Below are 17,168 nucleotides of genomic sequence, written 5' to 3'. Positions count from 1 at the left end.
TGGTCATTCTTGCCAGCTGCCTGCAAAGGAGCATACCGACCAGAACGATATTTTCCAGCACCGGAAGATATTTCTTGTCGCTTCCACTTTTGGCTAGAAATTTCCTCTGCGAGTTAAGGTCCTTGAACAAAGAGCTCCATGCTCTCAGAAGCTACTGCGATCTCTCATGTAATGTGCAAGCCTGTCACCAACTGTTTCTTTTCCAGGGAACATTGTCTCCTCCACTAGGGACCTAGTTACCCTGGACACCAAAACCACAAGCTTTCTTTTAAAAGAAACCATGGAGGGGCGCCTGGGTGGCGCAGTCGGTTAAGCGTCCGACTTCAGCCAGGTCACGATCTCGCGGTCCGTGAGTTCGAGCCCCGCGTCGGGCTCTGGGCTGATGGCTCGGAGCCTGGAGCCTGTTTCCGATTCTGTGTCTCCCTCTCTCTCTGCCCCTCCCCCGTTCATGCTCTGTCTCTCTCTGTCCCAAAAATAAATAAACGTTGAAAAAAAAATTAAAAAAAAAAAAAAAGAAAAGAAACCATGGAAACCACAGCCTTTCGACTTCACTAACGCAATTGACTCCCTAATGGTCAGTACTGCCATTAAAAAACTAAATTCAGTGGGTAAATGTGAAAGTCTAATTGGCCTTATTAAACAATTCGTGAATTGGAATCATTGAACAAGTGGGGGGGGGGGGAAGGAGCCTTCTGCTGAGCTAAAAGAAAGCTTTCAAAGGCAGAGAGGGGACATCAAGAAAAGAAAGAAAAGAAGGAAGGAAGGAAGAAAAAAACAAAGGAATTTAGTAGCAAGGAATGCCTTGCTTAGGAGAGGCTGCCCTCTTAAGGAGAGGGGAAGGGGCCTGTCAGTAAACTTCCAAGCCCTGACCAAGAAATTCTACGTTGACTGCTTAAAGGTTACATTCCGGGGAAGTTGAAACTGCAGGTACGTTACGGATTAAGTCTGGTTTACTGGGAGACAAACCATCAGAGACTCTTAAATACAGAGAACAAAATGAGGGTTGCCGGAGGGGAGGTGGGGAGGGGGTGGGGGGGAGGGATGAGCTAAATGGGGGATGGGCATTCGGGAGGGCACTTGTTGGGCTGAACACTGGGTGTTGCGAGTAAGTGATGAATCGCTGAATTCTATTCCTGAAATCGTGATTACGCTATACATTAACTCGGATTTAAATTAAAAAATTAATTAAGAGAAAAAGCCTGGTTTTCTGTACATGCCCTAAGGGGCACTATGTGGGGCCTGTGGTTTTCTTCTTAGCACTGTTCACGAGGAAATTGCCTTGAGGCCTTGCGAGTACGTGCTGAAATGTTGACCAACCGTTACAAGAAGAAAGAGCCTATTTTGCTGACTTCTGCCTTCCTCCCGGTCAACAAAGCTGGCTTTGCAAATGTGGCTGTCATTCCCCAAGTGTGCAAACTTGGGAAAGTAATCCTAACCCTGAGAGCTTCTGTCCCCGAATCTGTAAAGAAGGGATCATACGGGCGCCTGGGTGACTTAGTTTGTTAAGCATCTGACTCTTGATCTTGGGGTTGTGAGGTTGAGCCCCGCATTGGGCTCCATGCTGGGCATGAAGCCTACTTAAAATAAGTAGTAAATAAGGAAAGAAAGAAGGAGAGAGAGAGAGAGAGAGAGAGAGAAAAGAAGGAAGGATCGGAATCTTACCTCTCAGCTTGACAACTATATGAGATACTATATATAAAGCATGTAACAGCATTGGCCACATACTGAGACTTGTAATCTTTAAATTATCAATATATTTTTTCCAGGAGAGCCTTTAGCTCTATATGAGATACTATATATAAAGCATGTAACAGCATTTGCCACATACTGAGACTTGTAATCTTTAAATTATCAATATATTTTTTCCAGGAGAGCCTTTAGGGTTATTAGGAAAGAAAGAGAAAGAAAGAAAGAAAGAAAGAAAGAAAGAAAGAAAGAAAGAAAGAAAGAAAGAAAGAAAGAATAAAGAGAGGGAGAGAGAGAGAGGAGATCATAATTACACCTCTCAGCTTGAGAACTAAATGAGATACTGTATATAAAGCACGTAACATAGCTCTTGCCACATATTGAGACTTCTAATCTTTCCATTATCATTAACATATTTTTTCCAGGTGAGCTTTTAGGGTTATTAGGACATAACAGAGCCAGTAAAAGCACATCCATTAGAATGTTAACTGGAGACACAAACCAAGTGCAGGACAGGTAGATGGATGAGATAAATAATATATAATCTAACAACACCCAGGATAAGTTTATAAGATATGACACTCTAAAACAATGTTGCCACTCAGGCACCTGGGTGGCTTAGTCGGTTGAGCGTCTGACTTTGGCTCAGGTCATGATCTCACGGCTTGTGAGTTCGAGCCCGGCGTCGGGCTCTGTGCTGACAGCTCAGGGCCTGGAGCCTGCTTCGAATTCTGTGTCTCCCTCTCTCTCTGCCCCTCCCCCACTCTTTCTCTCTCTCCCTCTCCCTCCCTCTCTCTCTCTCTCTCTCTCTCAAAATAAATAAACATAAAAAGAAAAAAAGGCAATGAGGCCAAACCATCAGAAAGCTCAGGGTTGCCAGAGGGACAGAGATCACAGGACAGAGACAACATATTTTTCCCCTTGTTAAAAAACAAAATGCAAGGGTAAATTTGGAGATGTAATTGGCTTTACTGGGCAGCATCCCATCCGGTGGGAAGAGAGATATTCTTCTCACCTCTGGGGACAGTACCTGTGGTCGCTGTGACACCATTGTCTTCTCCAGACTGAGCATCCCGACTTTCTGGGCCATGTGGTCATTCACAGCGCTCCCCAGATTGACGCTGAGACCACTCTTGGCCTGGGACATGTGGCAGCACATTTCCAATCTGCTGGGCTCCTAGAGGGACCGTACCTGCACTTGCCTGTCTATTTTGTTAAACTCCAAGGATATTTTCAACTCGATTAGGGGCAAGTTGTAATGGCTTTTGGGGAAAAAAAAAAAAAAAAGCCCAAGAGGCATCTATCTGTTCCTTCGATAGCCATAGCGGTCTTTTATAAACTTATTTATTTATGTATTTATTTATTTTTAATGTTTGTTTTTGAGAAAAATAGAGTGTGAGTGGGGGAGGGGGAGGGGCAGAGGCAGGGAGACACAGAATCCGAAGCAGGCTCTGCACAGAGCCCGACTCGGGGCTCGAACTCACCAACCACAAGATCATGACCTGAGCCAAAGTCGGAGGCTCAACCGGCTGAGCCACCCTCTCTGCAATCTTCCGACGCTTCCCTTTTCTACGTGTCGTTTCCTCCCTTCCTTCCTTCTGGCTGCTGAGTCAGCTCTGCTAAGCACTGGCTCACGTGCGGGGACGGAAACCTTGGGGCTGTTTCCCCCCTTAGAGATCTCAAAAAGTGGGCACCACGCAAGCGTAATACAAGTGCCTTCCATCCCCCAGACCTAAGCAGACGTGTGTCTGTTAGCTAGAAGATGTGCTCACTACCGGGGTATGTGGGTGGCTCCATTGGCTAAGCAAATCAGCATGCTCTTGATTTCGGCTCAGGGCACTATCTCACGGGTCTGTGGGTTCAAGCCCCGCATGGGGCCCTGCACTGACAGTGTGGAGCCTGCTTGGGATTCTCTCTCTCCCTCTCTCTCTCTCCCCCACCTGCACCCTCTCTGTCTCTCTCAAAATAAACAAACTTAAAAAAAAAAATACATTAAAAACAGTAAACTTTGAAAGATGGGGCCAGTCGCCTCACCTCATTTAAGATTTGCCCGTATTTTCTGTTTGTGTCCTAAGGTGATGTAGTCAACCATCCAGATTTAAAATATACGAACTCCTAAAGCATGCCCACCCTTCCGCAGTTCAACGGAGCTTCAGCCTGAAGGAGTACGGCCTCTCGCAGCCCACCCTGGAGCAGGTGGGTCGGTCTCCATGATTTTATTTATTTACTTATTAATTTTTAAGCATTTAGTTTTATTTTGGGGAGCGTGCACGCAGGGGAGGGGCAGAAAGAGAGGGTCAGAGGATCCGAGGCGAGCTCTGCACTGACTGTCTGAGAGCAGCGAGCCCAACACGAGGCTCAAACTCATGAACCTCGAGATCATGACCTGAGCCCAAGTTGAACGCTCAACTGACTGAGCCACCCACGTGCCCCAGGATCTGTGGTTTTATATCAGCCGTGAATATAAAAGTACCATCTGTGCATAGACACTGCACTCAGTCCAGAGCTACTGAAGGCCGTGTGGCCTCCTTCTATCTATTCGTTTCCAGAAGAGGTTTTCTTGGACCTCTCCAAAGAACAGGAACTGGATGATTTTGAGGAGGAACTTCAGCCCTCAGCCAAGTGCAAGCTTCTGCTGGAACAGCCCGAAAGCCTCAAATACCCTCTGTTTCTAAAAAAGAATTATGCTGTTTTAACTTACTGAAAATGTTTTGGAGTGATAAAGCTGCAATATTATAATTATAATGTTATAAGTTCTCCGAGAAGCACAGCATAGTTCTTCCTGTAGTGGAGAGGCAGAGCAAGGGCTGGGCAATGGCAGTGACCATGTGAACAGAGGCACATGGCTGAGCCGGCAGGGTCACAGCCTCTGTGTTGTGTCTCTGCACATCAGATTTTTCCTTTTTTTTTTTTTTAACTCAACATTATCTGTGAAATCGGCATGGCAATGGGTCACTTTTATTTGTTGTCGTGTGGTATTCCACTGTATAAATACACCATAATTTATGTACCCATTCAGGCTATTATGAATAAACCTGCTGTGAACATCCTTTTATAGGTCTTTCGATGGACGTTAGCACTCACTTCTGTGTATCTATGCCTACACTCCCAAGTGCTGGTCTTAGAGTAGACACTTACCTACCTGTAGTAGATACTATCAAACAGTTATGAAAAGTGGTCGTACAAATTTACAGTCATATCAATAGTATGTGAGAATTCTGAGCCGCCCACATTGTTCTCGGTTTATTTTTTTTTTTATTTTTTTTTTTATTTTTTTTTTCAACGTTTATTTATTTTTGGGACAGAGAGAGACAGAGCATGAACGGGGGAGGGGCAGAGAGAGAGGGAGACACAGAATCGGAAACAGGCTCCAGGCTCTGAGCCATCAGCCCAGAGCCCGACGCGGGGCTCGAACTCACGGACCGCGAGATCGTGACCTGGCTGAAGTCGGACGCTTAACTGACTGCGCCACCCAGGCGCCCCTGTTCTCGGTTTAATAACAAGCATTCTGGTGTGTGTACATGATTTTAATTTACGTTTCCAGACGACTAATGACGTTAAACATCTTTTCATACGTATTGGCCATTTGGAAGTTCTTTTGCTTGAATACCTATTGAGATCTTTTACCCATTAAAAAAATCAAATTGTATGCTTTTCGTTTATTGACTTGTGGTATTTCACATATATTATTAATATGAGTCCTTTGCTGAATAGATGGATAGATCTACAGTGGAAGTACACAATGGGTGTGTTCTCTTATTTTATTATTTTTAGTTTCTCACTCTTCCTTTTCACAAATGGAATTTCATTCGTGGATAGTCCTGCTTTATTTTTTTTAATGTTTTATTTTTGAGAGACAGCGCAAGAAGGGGAGGGGCGGGGGGGGGAGACAGAGGATCCGAAGTGGGCTCTGTGCCGACAACAGTAAGCCCAATGCAGGGCTCGACTCACAAACTGTGAGATCATGACCTGAGCCAGAGTCGGACGCTCAACTGACTGGGCCACCCAGGCACCCCTAGATGGTCCTGCTTGAAAAATACTTTGTTTTTCCCAAGGTTATGAAAATATTCCTCTGAAGAAGTTTTAACTTTTCCTTTCTAAAAATTATGACTTCTAAGTCGTTTTTCTCCATTTGTGAACTGCTAAGACAACAATGCTGAATACCTATATTGATTGTGGACATCCTTCTTTCTCCCACTCACAGAGGTAAAGCATTCTCTATTTCACCATGAAGAGCGATATTAGCTGTGTGTTGTTTTTTTTAAATCCTTCATCGTATTGAAAGATTCCCTTCTTTTCTTAATCCGCAGATAGTTTTTATTATGAATGCGTAGGTAATGTTACGAAATGATTTTTTTCTTCTAGTGAAATAATCATTCATCATTAGTGGTTATGATGATTAATTAAATGGTTGGATTTTGGAATGCTAGCCAGGCTTGCCTTCTCGGACCAGTTCATGGCCAATTAAGCCATGGTTACCTGGATTTGATTTGGTAACATTTGGTTAGGACTTTGCATCCATGCTTATGAGGCATGTTGCTCTATCATTTTCATTTCTTGACATGCCCTTGTCCAACTTTGGTATGCAAATAGTGCTGACCTCCTAAAACACGTCGGAAACTTGGGTGGATCACACCAGGTCAGATGTCGGAAGGGACGCTCAGACTCCTCACATAAGCTTTTAAAGGTAAAGGATATGCTAGATCAGAGAAAAGCATAGGCAAGCATTGGGCTCTGGAAATAGTGCCCTAGGCTTCTTTCTCAATCACATGGAATATGCTTCTTTGCCTGAAGATCCACCAAGATGTGTGCAAGAAATGTGACATCAGGGAAGTCTGGGAAAAAGTTTCCAGCAAGATCGTCTATACCTCACTGCTCATGACGCCAAGCTATCTTCAGGAGTTGGGCCAAGAGACCCTGGCCCTCCCATCAGTCCGGATCATAATTCTCTCCTTTGTCTCCCACCATATCAGGTGACTCTGGCTTTGCAGGAACTGTAGATTCCTCCTTTGAGTACTCATCAAATATTTAAAAAGTCCCTGATGGCAGCATAAAGAGGAACCTTCACCGGTTCAGTTGCAGCTCTACAGGTTGGTGGAACATCTGGATCATCTACTCTCTTTAGTTTTCCGCTAAAATGTTAGCAATTACTCTATTCATTTCTTCCACTTTCAAGTCATTTTTAATTAAGCTTCTACACGGTCGACGGCCTCAGAAGGAGTCTTCCACTTCCTATGTATGACTGGCGTTGTACAATTCTTTTTTCGTTATGCGTTATACAACCCCACATTTACCCTGGCTAATAAGCTGGGGATGGGGAGTCTGTCCCTTTATACAAATCTCTGCAAAAGCTGCTGCAACCTGAGGGTCTGATTGAGACCCTAACCTTCCCTTCCACTTGGGTGTATCTTTGACATTCGTGTGTAAAATCCAAGGGGTCCAAGGAGTTCCTTGGGGCCCCTGGGTGGCTCAGTTGGTTAAGCATCTGACTCTTGGTTTCAGCTCAGGTCATGATCTCATACTTCGGGGGACTGAGCTCTGCATCGGGCTCTGTGCTGATGGCACAGAGCCTGCTTGGGATTCTCTCTCCCTCCCTCTGTCTCTGCCTCTTCAGTGTTCATGCTCTCTTTCTCTAAATAAATAAATGTAAATAAATAAACAAATAAATAAAAAGAGGGAGTTCCTTAAGATCATTCACAAAACACCCTAACTCTTTGACCACATCTCCCCATGTTTGGGTAGTCTTGATTGTCCTCCAACCACCTGCTACCTATATAATCTTTTTGGTGATCATTGATGGGACAGGGACCCAAGCCATCAAAACAGATTTCCCCCAAACTCCTTACGATGTTATGTCCCTTTCTTACAGACTGAATCGCCAGCCGTAACTCAGCAATTCTGGCGGCCCACACTATTTCTTAGTTACTTTCATTTTTGGTGAATGAACCCAAAGCAGCCAGGGTACCATTTTCTTGGCTGACCTCAGCCAGAATTTCTTTTGTAATGTACTTGTAATTCATAGAGATATACCAACACCAAAACCCCAGATAAACTTTTCCTTTTGTCCATGGCTACGGTGCTTCAGCGACAACCCCCAGGGATGGTTACAAAACCCAGCTGGCAACGGTAGTTCCTCAACAGGTCTCTCTTCTGCAAACTTTTGTATTTGTCTCTCTCCCAAACAGAGCCACGGCCATTATTAAAACCGCGGAGCCAGAGAGACTTTAAAAAACCTACCACGGTGCTAATTCCATAAATTGTATGGAGGCAGATAATTGAAAGGACTCACAAGACCCTTTGGGGTGTGTATTTCTGTAAGGTACAGCAGGAGAAAATAAAGGAGGGGCAGGGAAAGTATCGGGGGCCTGAGAAAATTCCAGAAGTAGATCCCCATCGTCCTTTTTCAATCGCACAGGTAACTGTTTGTATTTGAATTATCAGCCACCAAGATAATACTGCAAGGAATACGCATTCCAAGAAAGCCCAGGTAAAAGTATATAGCCGCATGTGTACCCCCCCGCTGGTGATTTATCCAAACCAGGCTGTGTAACTGGTTAAATTAGAGGTAAACTATCAACCCAACATCGCTATACAATGAAGACAAGGTGGCCCCAGGTACTGGCAGGGGCGTTTCACGCTTTAAGCGGCACATTGTAAATTACTAGCTGGCCCTTCTAGTGTTCTCTTGGCCAAGTGTCAGTAGTTAACTTCTTAGAAAAATTTTCCATCGAGACCTGGATGTGTCCCTCTTCTCCTCCAGGGAAAGGTTTGTGGTGATACATTCAACTCCTTACATTGTGAAAGGATGATTCAATTTTGAAAATATCTTCTTGCGTTACCTTGGGTAAGTGTGCGTGTGTGTGTGTTTTAAAGGATTTCTCATTTAATCCAAATTTTCAAATTTATTAAGACATGGTAGTTTATAACACCCCTGTTCCTTTTTTTTTTTTTTTTAATGGAGTTTGTTTATTTGTTTTGAGAGAGAGACAGACAGTGCAAGTGGGTGAGGGGCAGAGAGAGGGAGAGAGAGAATCTCGAGCTGACTGGACACTGTCAGTGCAGAGCCCCATTCGGGGCTCGAACTCATGAACCGTGAGGTCATGACCTGAGCCAAAATCGAGAGTCAGATGCTTAACCAACTGAGCCATTGGGCGTCCCCTTGTTCCTTTTCTATATTAGCAGGATTGATAAAGAAACTTTCCTTTTCATTCCTGATAAGTAATTTGTCTCTTATTTTCTTCGTCGACCTAGTAGATTATAAAATTTTATTATTATTTTTCAAGAATCAAATGCTGACTTTGTCAGTCTTTCTCTTTGGGGCAACTAAACTTCTCTGTCGGGTTGAACTTACTGTCGTATTTCTGGCTTCTTAAGACTGAAGCTTCAATCACTGATTTTCAAACTTTTTCTTTTCTAATATATCCATTTAGAGCTACAAATTGCCCCCTAATCATTACTTAGGATATAGTCACAAGTGGATATAGTCACAAGTCTGATATGTTGTATTTTCATTATCATTAAGAAATAACGTTGGGGCTCCTGGGTGGCTCAGTCAGTTAAACATTCAACTTCAGCTCAGGTCACGATCTCACGGTTTGTGGGTTTGAGCCCCGCATCAGGCTCTTTGCTGAGAGTTCAGAGCCTGGAGCCTGCCTCAGATTCTGTGTCTCCCTCTCTCTCTCTGCCCCTCCCCCACTTGTGCTCTGTCTCTGTCTCTCAAAAATAAATAAACATTAAAAAATTTTTTAAAGAAATAATGTTTTCTAATTTTTCATTTTGATATCTTTTTTAGTAACACTTTGATTTTTTTTTGGTACCATTTCTTATTTAGAATTGCATTACATTTGTGCAAACACATACATGTACATATACACATGTGCCCACATTACTATTATATTTTAGAAAATATTTCATTTTAATCTATATTTTCTTTTAGCCCCCCCCCCCCAAATAATTAAGTTAGTTACTGGTTCACATCTTTAAAAAAATTTTTTTTAATGTTTTTATTTTTGAGAGAGAGACAGAGCGCGAGCAGGGCAGGGGCAGAGAGAGAGGGAGACACAGAATCTGAGTCAGGCTCCAGGTTCTGAGCTGTCAGCCCAGAGCCCCAAGCAGGGGTAGAACCCATGAACCGGGAGATCATGACCTGAGCCGAAGTCAGACACTCAACCAACTGAGCCACCCAGGAGCCCCAACATATTTTTAAATATTTATTTATTTAAAAGTTTCAGTTAATTAGTGAGATCTGTCTTCCTGTTGTGCACTTATTAATTTTTACTTTTGTTTTTTTGGCTCTTTGATTTGGCTTTCTTTTTCGTTTGTTTTCTTGTTATTTTTTCTGACTTTCTGTGCTGGACATTAAATTTGTATTTTATTTATTTATTTTTTTCAGATAGGAATATTTGTTGGAGGGGGCTATCAGGAAGACCCCGGGGTTGGCGGCAGCAGTCAGAGGCTGCTCGCCCCTACCCTGTCCGTGGAACGTAGCCCCCATCTACCACGCCCACCACGGGAGCCATTTTGAAGGTCACAACCTTGAGAGAGCAATGTGCTGCTGAGACCATTTGGAGGGTTTACGTGATCGAACCCCGTTAAGGACTCTGGGTAAACATTTAAGATTCTGGCCTGGGTGCAGACATCTACTCGTCTGGAGGCGTGGGACACAAGCCTTGTAAGTAAGTCCCTTTGCTTCTTAAACTTAATATATGCCACCGATTCTGATACATAGTGTTTTGTTATCATTTCATTTTATAAAATGTTTAACTTCAATTTTTATTTCCCTTTCCACTCAAGAGATGTTTAATAAAAGGTTGGGCAGTTTCCATGTGGAATGCTTTTTAAATTCTGCTGCTAATTCTTAGTTTTATCACATCGCTTTTCGAGAATGTTGTTTATATGATATTTCTATTTGATAGAGAACTCGGTGACTGATTTTTGTGACCCAGTGGAGGATCACTGTATGTGACTGGTTCCTGTGCATGAGAGGTGAAGCTGTATTCTCTGTAATCAGGGCATAAAGTTACTTATATTGACGTAGGATACATTTTGACATTAATTCAGATTTACGGAAAGGTTGCAGGAATATTTTCACACATGCAAAATACACAAACATGGGCCCAGCCATACATATGTACGTACGTACATAGTACATGAAGTAACTTGTTCATTGTGATTTTTAAAACAGATAGAACTTTGTATAGGAATGACTATAGTTTTATGCATTGATATCTATATATCAATATAGAATGTGTATTTATTTTTGGGAGAGAGAGTGGGGGAGGGGCTGAGAGAGGGGGTCAGAGGAGCAAAGCGGGCTCTGTACTGGCAACAGTAAGCCCGATGCGGGGCTCCAATTCACGAACCAGGAGATCATGACCTGAGCCAAAGTCCAGTCTCAAGCGACTCAGCCACCCAGGCGCCCCTATATATAGTACCTTTTTAATTATGGTGTTCCCATCTTCTGGATCCTTCCTATGTTTTGTCCATTTCCTCTGTCTTGTGCTCAAGGTGGTGTGTTAAAGTATTCTACTATTGTGATGCCCTGTTTCTGTCTCCTTGCATCTCTGTAATTTTTATTTTATAAAATTGGTTGCTGGGTTTTTGGTGAATAAATATCATAATTATTTTTTTTTTAATTATTTTTTTTTCAACGTTTATTTATTTTTGGGACAGAGAGAGACAGAGCATGAACGGGGGAGGGGCAGAGAGAGAGGGAGACACAGAATCTGAAACAGGCTCCAGGCTCTGAGCCATCAGCCCAGAGCCCGACGCGAGGCTCGAACTCACGGACCGCGAGATCGTGACCTGGCTGAAGTCGGATGCTCAACCGACTGCGCCACCCAGGCGCCCCAATATCATAATTATTATACGGGGCGTCTGAGTGGCTCAGTCAGTGGCTCAGTTTAAGACCTGACTTAAACTCAGGTCATGATCCCACTGTTCCGTGAGTTCAAGCCCCACACCGGGCCCACTGCTGTCAGCCTGTCAGCCCATTGCCCACTTCCGATCCTATGTCCCTCTCTCTCTCTGCCCCTCACCTGTTGGCGCTCTCCCAAAAATAAATATTTTTTAAAAATCATAATTATTACAAATTAATTGTCATGTTCAGTTTTTTTCCTTGAGTTGTATTTTGCTTGATATCAGTATTCCTACATAGGATTTCTTAATAATTTTTTTAATGTTTATTTGGGGGAGATAGAGTGGGGGAGTGGTAGAGAGAGAGGGAGACATAGAACCTGAAGCAGACTCCATCCAGGCTCTGAGCTGTCAGCACAGAGCCCTATGCTGGACTGGAGCCCACAAAGCACAGGATCACGACCTAGGTCAAAGTCAGACACTCAACCGACTGAGCCACCCAGGTGCCCACCTACATAGGATTTCTTATTACTAATCACCTGGTGTATTTTTGCCAATCTTTCATTCCTGCTAGTGACAATTTGTGTGTTTGTGTGTTTATTAATGGTTAGGTTAGCTAGAGCTCAGCGATGTTACCAGTCTTCGCAAAGACTACAAATTCTAATTTCATTGAATTTCTTTATTATTTTCCTATTTTATTCTAGTCACCAAAACTATAAATTGTCCTCTAAGTACTGTTTTAGCTGCTTCTCACAAATTTTGATACATTGCATTTCATTTTTATCTCTTCAAAATATTTTTCTTTTTAATATATTCTTTGAAAAATGCATTATTATAAGTATGTTGTTTAATTTCCAATTATTTGGGGATTTTCCAGGTATATTGCTATTATTATTTTCAATTTAATTCCCTTTTGGTCAAAGTGCACTTGTAAGATATTTTTAATTTATTAAGCGTATTGAGATTTGTTTTGTGTTTAATATATATCTACTATGATGAATAGTCGATGTGCATTTATTTTTTTTTTTAAGTGTTCTGGGGGCACCTGGGTGGCTCAGTCAGTTAAGCATCCGACTTCGGCTTAGGTCATGATCTCATAGTTCGTGGGTTTGAACCCCACATCAGGCTCTGTGCTGATAGCTCAGAGCCTGGAAACTGCTTTGGATTCTGTGTCTCCCTCTTTCTCTGCCCCACCTCTGCTCACTCTCAGTCTCTCTCTCTTAAAAATGAATAAAACGATAAAAAAAAAAAAATCTTTTTTTAAAATCTGTTCTTTTTTTTTTTTTTTTTTTTTTTTTTTTTGCCTAGAGTGCTCAATAGGAGTCAGTTTAAGAAGCTTGGTTGTATTCAAATTTCCTATATAGTTACTTTTTATCTAATGATTTTATCAGCTACTGAGCTACAGCTGTTGAAATCTGTGGGCTTGTTTGTTGGCCTTTTCTGTTCTGTTTTTTTTCTTTTCTTCTTTTTTTCTCTTTCCACTCATTTTTTTATTAAATAAATATGGCTGCTAGTAGTCCTGGTTTTTTTTTTTCATTCATGAGTTTTCAAGCTCTGCTCTTAGGTCTATATACACTTAGTTTTTCATGTCTTTTAATGAATTGACCTCTGCATGATTAGGAAAGACCCCTCCCTCACCAGCAATAATTCTTGTCTTGAAGTTAGTAGAGCCACACCAGTTTTCCGTGATGAGTCTTCCCAAGGTGTTTCTTTCCCAATGTTTGAGTTTTCATCTTTGGGTCTTTAAAGTGTGCGGATCGCATGTATTTATGGCAGACTTTTCAAATTAAGTCCGGAAAACTCTCTTACAATTGGAATGTTTTCATAATTTGTATTTGGTGTCATTATTGACATTGGTTGAATTCAAGCTACCATGATTTTGTATTTCCTATCTACTCACTGATGTGGTTTTGGGTGATGATGGGAATCTGGAGCCAAAGGCCAAGAAAGAATTCTTGAGACGTCTTGGGTGCAAAAAGATGGGTTTAGTAAAGCACGGGGACAGGACCCATGACCAGAAAGAGCTGCCCGGGGAATTGTGAGAAGTTACTGATTATATACTTAGGAGTTGGGGTCGATAAAGGTAAGGGGAAGTTTCCAAAAAGAGTTTCACGTGCTAAAGAAGACTCCCAGGATCCTGGAGGCCCAGCTGTTGTCAAGCCAAGGTTGTTTTTCCCTCCAGCAAAGCATTAATATTAAGACAGTAGGGAGTTCCTAGAGAAAAGTTATACTCAGCCTGCCCCAAGTATTTGTCAATGGGCTGCAGGTTATAAGGAAATTTAATTTTCTTTTGTTTTTATTTTTGAAGTTTCTAATGTTTATTTATTTTTGAGAGAGAATGAGAGAGACGGAGCATGAGCAGGGGAGGGGCAAAGAGAGGGGGACACACAGAATCCGAAGAAGGCTCCGGGCCCCGACCTGTCAGCACAGAGCCCACAACACAGGGCTCGAACCCCTGAGCCACAAGATCGTGACCTGAGCCAAAGTCAGATGCTTAACTGACTGAGCCACCCAGGCACCCCAGGAAATTTGATTTTCTACCATTTCCTTTTGTCTTTGTTTTCCACATCAGTCACTATGTCCATTTGTTACTACTCCTACTTTTTTTTTTTTTTTTTACTGATTTTATACCGTTAGTATTCCACTTTCTCTACACACTTGTCGTATTAGTTATATTTATCTATTTATTTTTAGTGGCTATTCTAGGGCTGACATCATGTACTTTTCATTTTTGTTTTACAATGGTTGCATGGTTTCGGATAAGAAATTAACCTGCCTTTTTTGCAGAGTTGTAGTAGAAACAGTTCTCCGACACAGTCTCCTGCTTCCTGTCTAAAATCAGATGGGTCCAGCAAACTTCTGCTTGAAGTTCATGAGCCCATGAGTATTTGCAAAAGGGCACAGGACTCAGAACTGAGTGGCTCGATCACCTGTAAATCATTCACACATGAGAAAGGAACGAATCAAAACAAACGAATAGTGGCATATGCTATTTGTGTGATCTCTGAAAATTTAATTGTAGCAAAGAATGAAAACACGGAGGAGTCATGTGGTCAGCTGGAGCTACTCCATGAACAGCTGCAGAAGGCTCTCCTTTCAATAGTTTAGCCAGAAAAAGAATTATTGAAAAGTTATCAGGTGTTTACTGTGAGATAATGCACCTGATTTTAGTAGCCTGATTTTTTTTTTAATTTTTTAAAAATGTTTTATTTATTCTTGAGAGAGAGAGAGACAGCCTGAGCAGGGGAGGGGCAGAGCAAGAGAGGGACCCCGAATCAGAAGCAGGCTCCAGGCTCCCAGCTGTCAACACAGAGCCCGCCACGGGGTCATGACCTGAGGCGAAGTTGGACACTTTACTGACGGAGCCACCCAGGCGCCCCTTTGGTAGCCCGATTAAATACAAACTCCTCACCTAACGGTTAAGAGTGCATTTTAGCCAGTGCTAGAATATAGTCATCGTATACAGACCTGAAATTGTCCGTAGACGTCATACCATCATTGGCTAACTTTACACGTGAAGAAACTTATCTGCATGTGTGAGAACAGGGAGACCTTTATTACAGGCGTGGGCTCTTGTGTGTAATTGAAGCGTCCTTGGGGCTTCCAGGCCTGGTTTCCAGTTGTGTATTGCTGGGCCCCAGCTCTGGTGTGTTAACGGTGTTTAGCGATAGCCATCTGATATCGTCATTCTCGTATTTACTTGCTGAGACACCATAGTCTCAGATGCCTCATAGATATGTACTTGCTAGTGCCTTCATTTCCACCGGTGCATTTCTTTTCTGGGACCGCTTCTGCTATTAAATGTTAGACTCTCTGGTGCACGACATTGGAATTTTGAGGGCAAGATAATAAGAGACGAATATCTCTTAGAAGAAAGAGGGTGGGAGTGGTGATGTAAGAGCGAGAAAGCATCAGGCAACCTGGTGGAGAGCTCTAGACGAGTTCTGCCATCCAGGGTTGTCCATATCAGGTTGGAATAGTTGGGCTTTGTATCCTAGCCTCACTCAGTCGCCACTGGATGCAAGTGGCCCCAAGGAAGAAGGTGACCTTGTGCAGCGAAAGCAGATCCAGAAGGAACTGACAGCTGAAGCAGCTCAGAGCCCGCTTTAGATTATCTGTCTCCTTCTCTCTCTGCCCCTGCCCCACCCATCCTCTCTCTCTTTCTCTCCCTCTCTCTCAAACATAAATAAACATTAAAAAAAATAAGTAGTGGAATGTTGAAATTAGACTTAGGGAAGCAGAGAATTTCAAGCATTAAAATAATCCATGTATATTATCTACTGGATTTGGCCATCATATGGCAAATGTTAAAACCTCAAATTGAAGGGTGCCTGGGTGGCTCAGTTGGTTGGGTGTCCGACTTCGGCTCAGGTCATGGTCTCGCGGTTCGTGAGTTTGAGCCCCGCGTCAGGGCTGTGTTGACAGCTCAGAGCCTGGAGCCTGCTTCAGATTCTGTGTCTCCCTCTGTCTCTGCCCCTCCCCCTCTCACACCCTGTCTCTCTGTCTCCATCTCTCTCCCTCTCTCAAAAACAGATAAACATTTAAAAAAAAAAAAAAAAACCTTAAATTGAAATTCAAGAGCGTGAGTCAAGGAGGTGAGGTATTCTGTTCATCCATGTGTATGTTGTCGTTGGGATGGCTTTGTCTCTTGCTTTGTGCTTTTTGTTTTGAATTTGATTTTTCATTGTTTTGCGTATTTTTTTGGTCCAAGATAAGACAAAACCCAATTACATACCTGTATGTATTTTTGTCAGAGGAGATTATCTTTTTTAGAGCATAGACACACACACATTAAGGGCAAAATATAAGATACATCCCTTTGTTCCCGGTATTATTTTATTGGTTTACACTATGGATTAAGAAACAGGCCATTCATCTAAGCATGAATAACACATTCTCCTTTGGTTGGTCGCACTTTACATCTGGACATCCTGCATCATTCCCTCCAGCTCAGTCTTCTGCTTTTTCGTGTTTCTTGCTCCTCGAGCTCACGAGCTTTGCTGTTCGCGACTTCCTCCTTGTGCTGTTTTCCTTCTCGTTGTTCAGTGGAATCCTTGCTTGTCACCTATTCCAAGGAAAATGTTCAGGTTTCCTGGTCCTGGGAGACTCTGATGACTTCTGTTGACAGCAGCTGGGGTCACAGTGACACATTTTGTCTTCATTCTTTAATTAAGCTGAGCACCTCGACTTTCTCAGTGACGTGGTCATTGGTCACTCTCCGACTGGCACTGTGGCTAGGACTGGCCCACCACTGTTGGTGGTGTATTTGGGGTCTATTGGGCTCCACTTTGGGTTCTCACTGCCCTACCGAGCCAATATTTTGGTCAACAACAAGGGCGTTTAACCCAACTTAGGGCAGTGGTTTCTTGAAAGAGAAGGGTATCTGTTCCCTAGAAAACCACAGATATCCAGCTGTATGATCTTCTGATGTAAACTTTTCCAAATGTCCCTTCCTCCTGCTTCCTACTGTTTCCTGCTGCTGTGCTGAATGTGTTAAAAACACTGGGTCATGTACAGGGAAGGAGCTCCCTAAGCAGTATTTCCTTCCCTTGATGTGCAGTGGGTAAGCACTTACGGTTTTCTCAAACGTAAGCAAACGCATTCTACATTTCAACCCTGGGACAAAC

General features: G+C 42.8%; 1 protein-coding gene across 3 annotated transcripts in view; it reads left to right on the top strand.

The window, feature by feature from the left end:
- The first annotated feature begins 556 nt into the window (after positions 1-556).
- Positions 557-17,168, top strand: part of ABCA8 (ATP binding cassette subfamily A member 8) — a 94,345-nt gene continuing 77,733 nt past the window's right edge. The window contains exons 1-4 of one of the 3 annotated variants that reach the window (XM_086687855.1): positions 557-574; positions 3,762-3,882; positions 6,660-6,776; positions 10,079-10,361. The gene's annotated coding sequence lies outside the window, so the exon portion shown is untranslated. Of the gene's footprint in view, positions 575-689; positions 928-3,761; positions 3,883-6,659; positions 6,777-10,078; positions 10,362-17,168 lie in introns of those variants that run through there. The other 2 variants (XM_086687853.1, XM_086687854.1) reach the window with 2 other exon arrangements.

The sequence above is a fragment of the Puma concolor genome, chromosome E1 (assembly GCF_028749965.1).
Source record: "Puma concolor isolate L17-30 chromosome E1, mPumCon1.1.hap2, whole genome shotgun sequence".
Classification (NCBI taxonomy): domain Eukaryota; kingdom Metazoa; phylum Chordata; class Mammalia; order Carnivora; family Felidae; genus Puma; species Puma concolor.
Note: the sequence above shows the minus strand (reverse complement) of the source record. Positions and strands in the feature narration are given on the sequence as shown.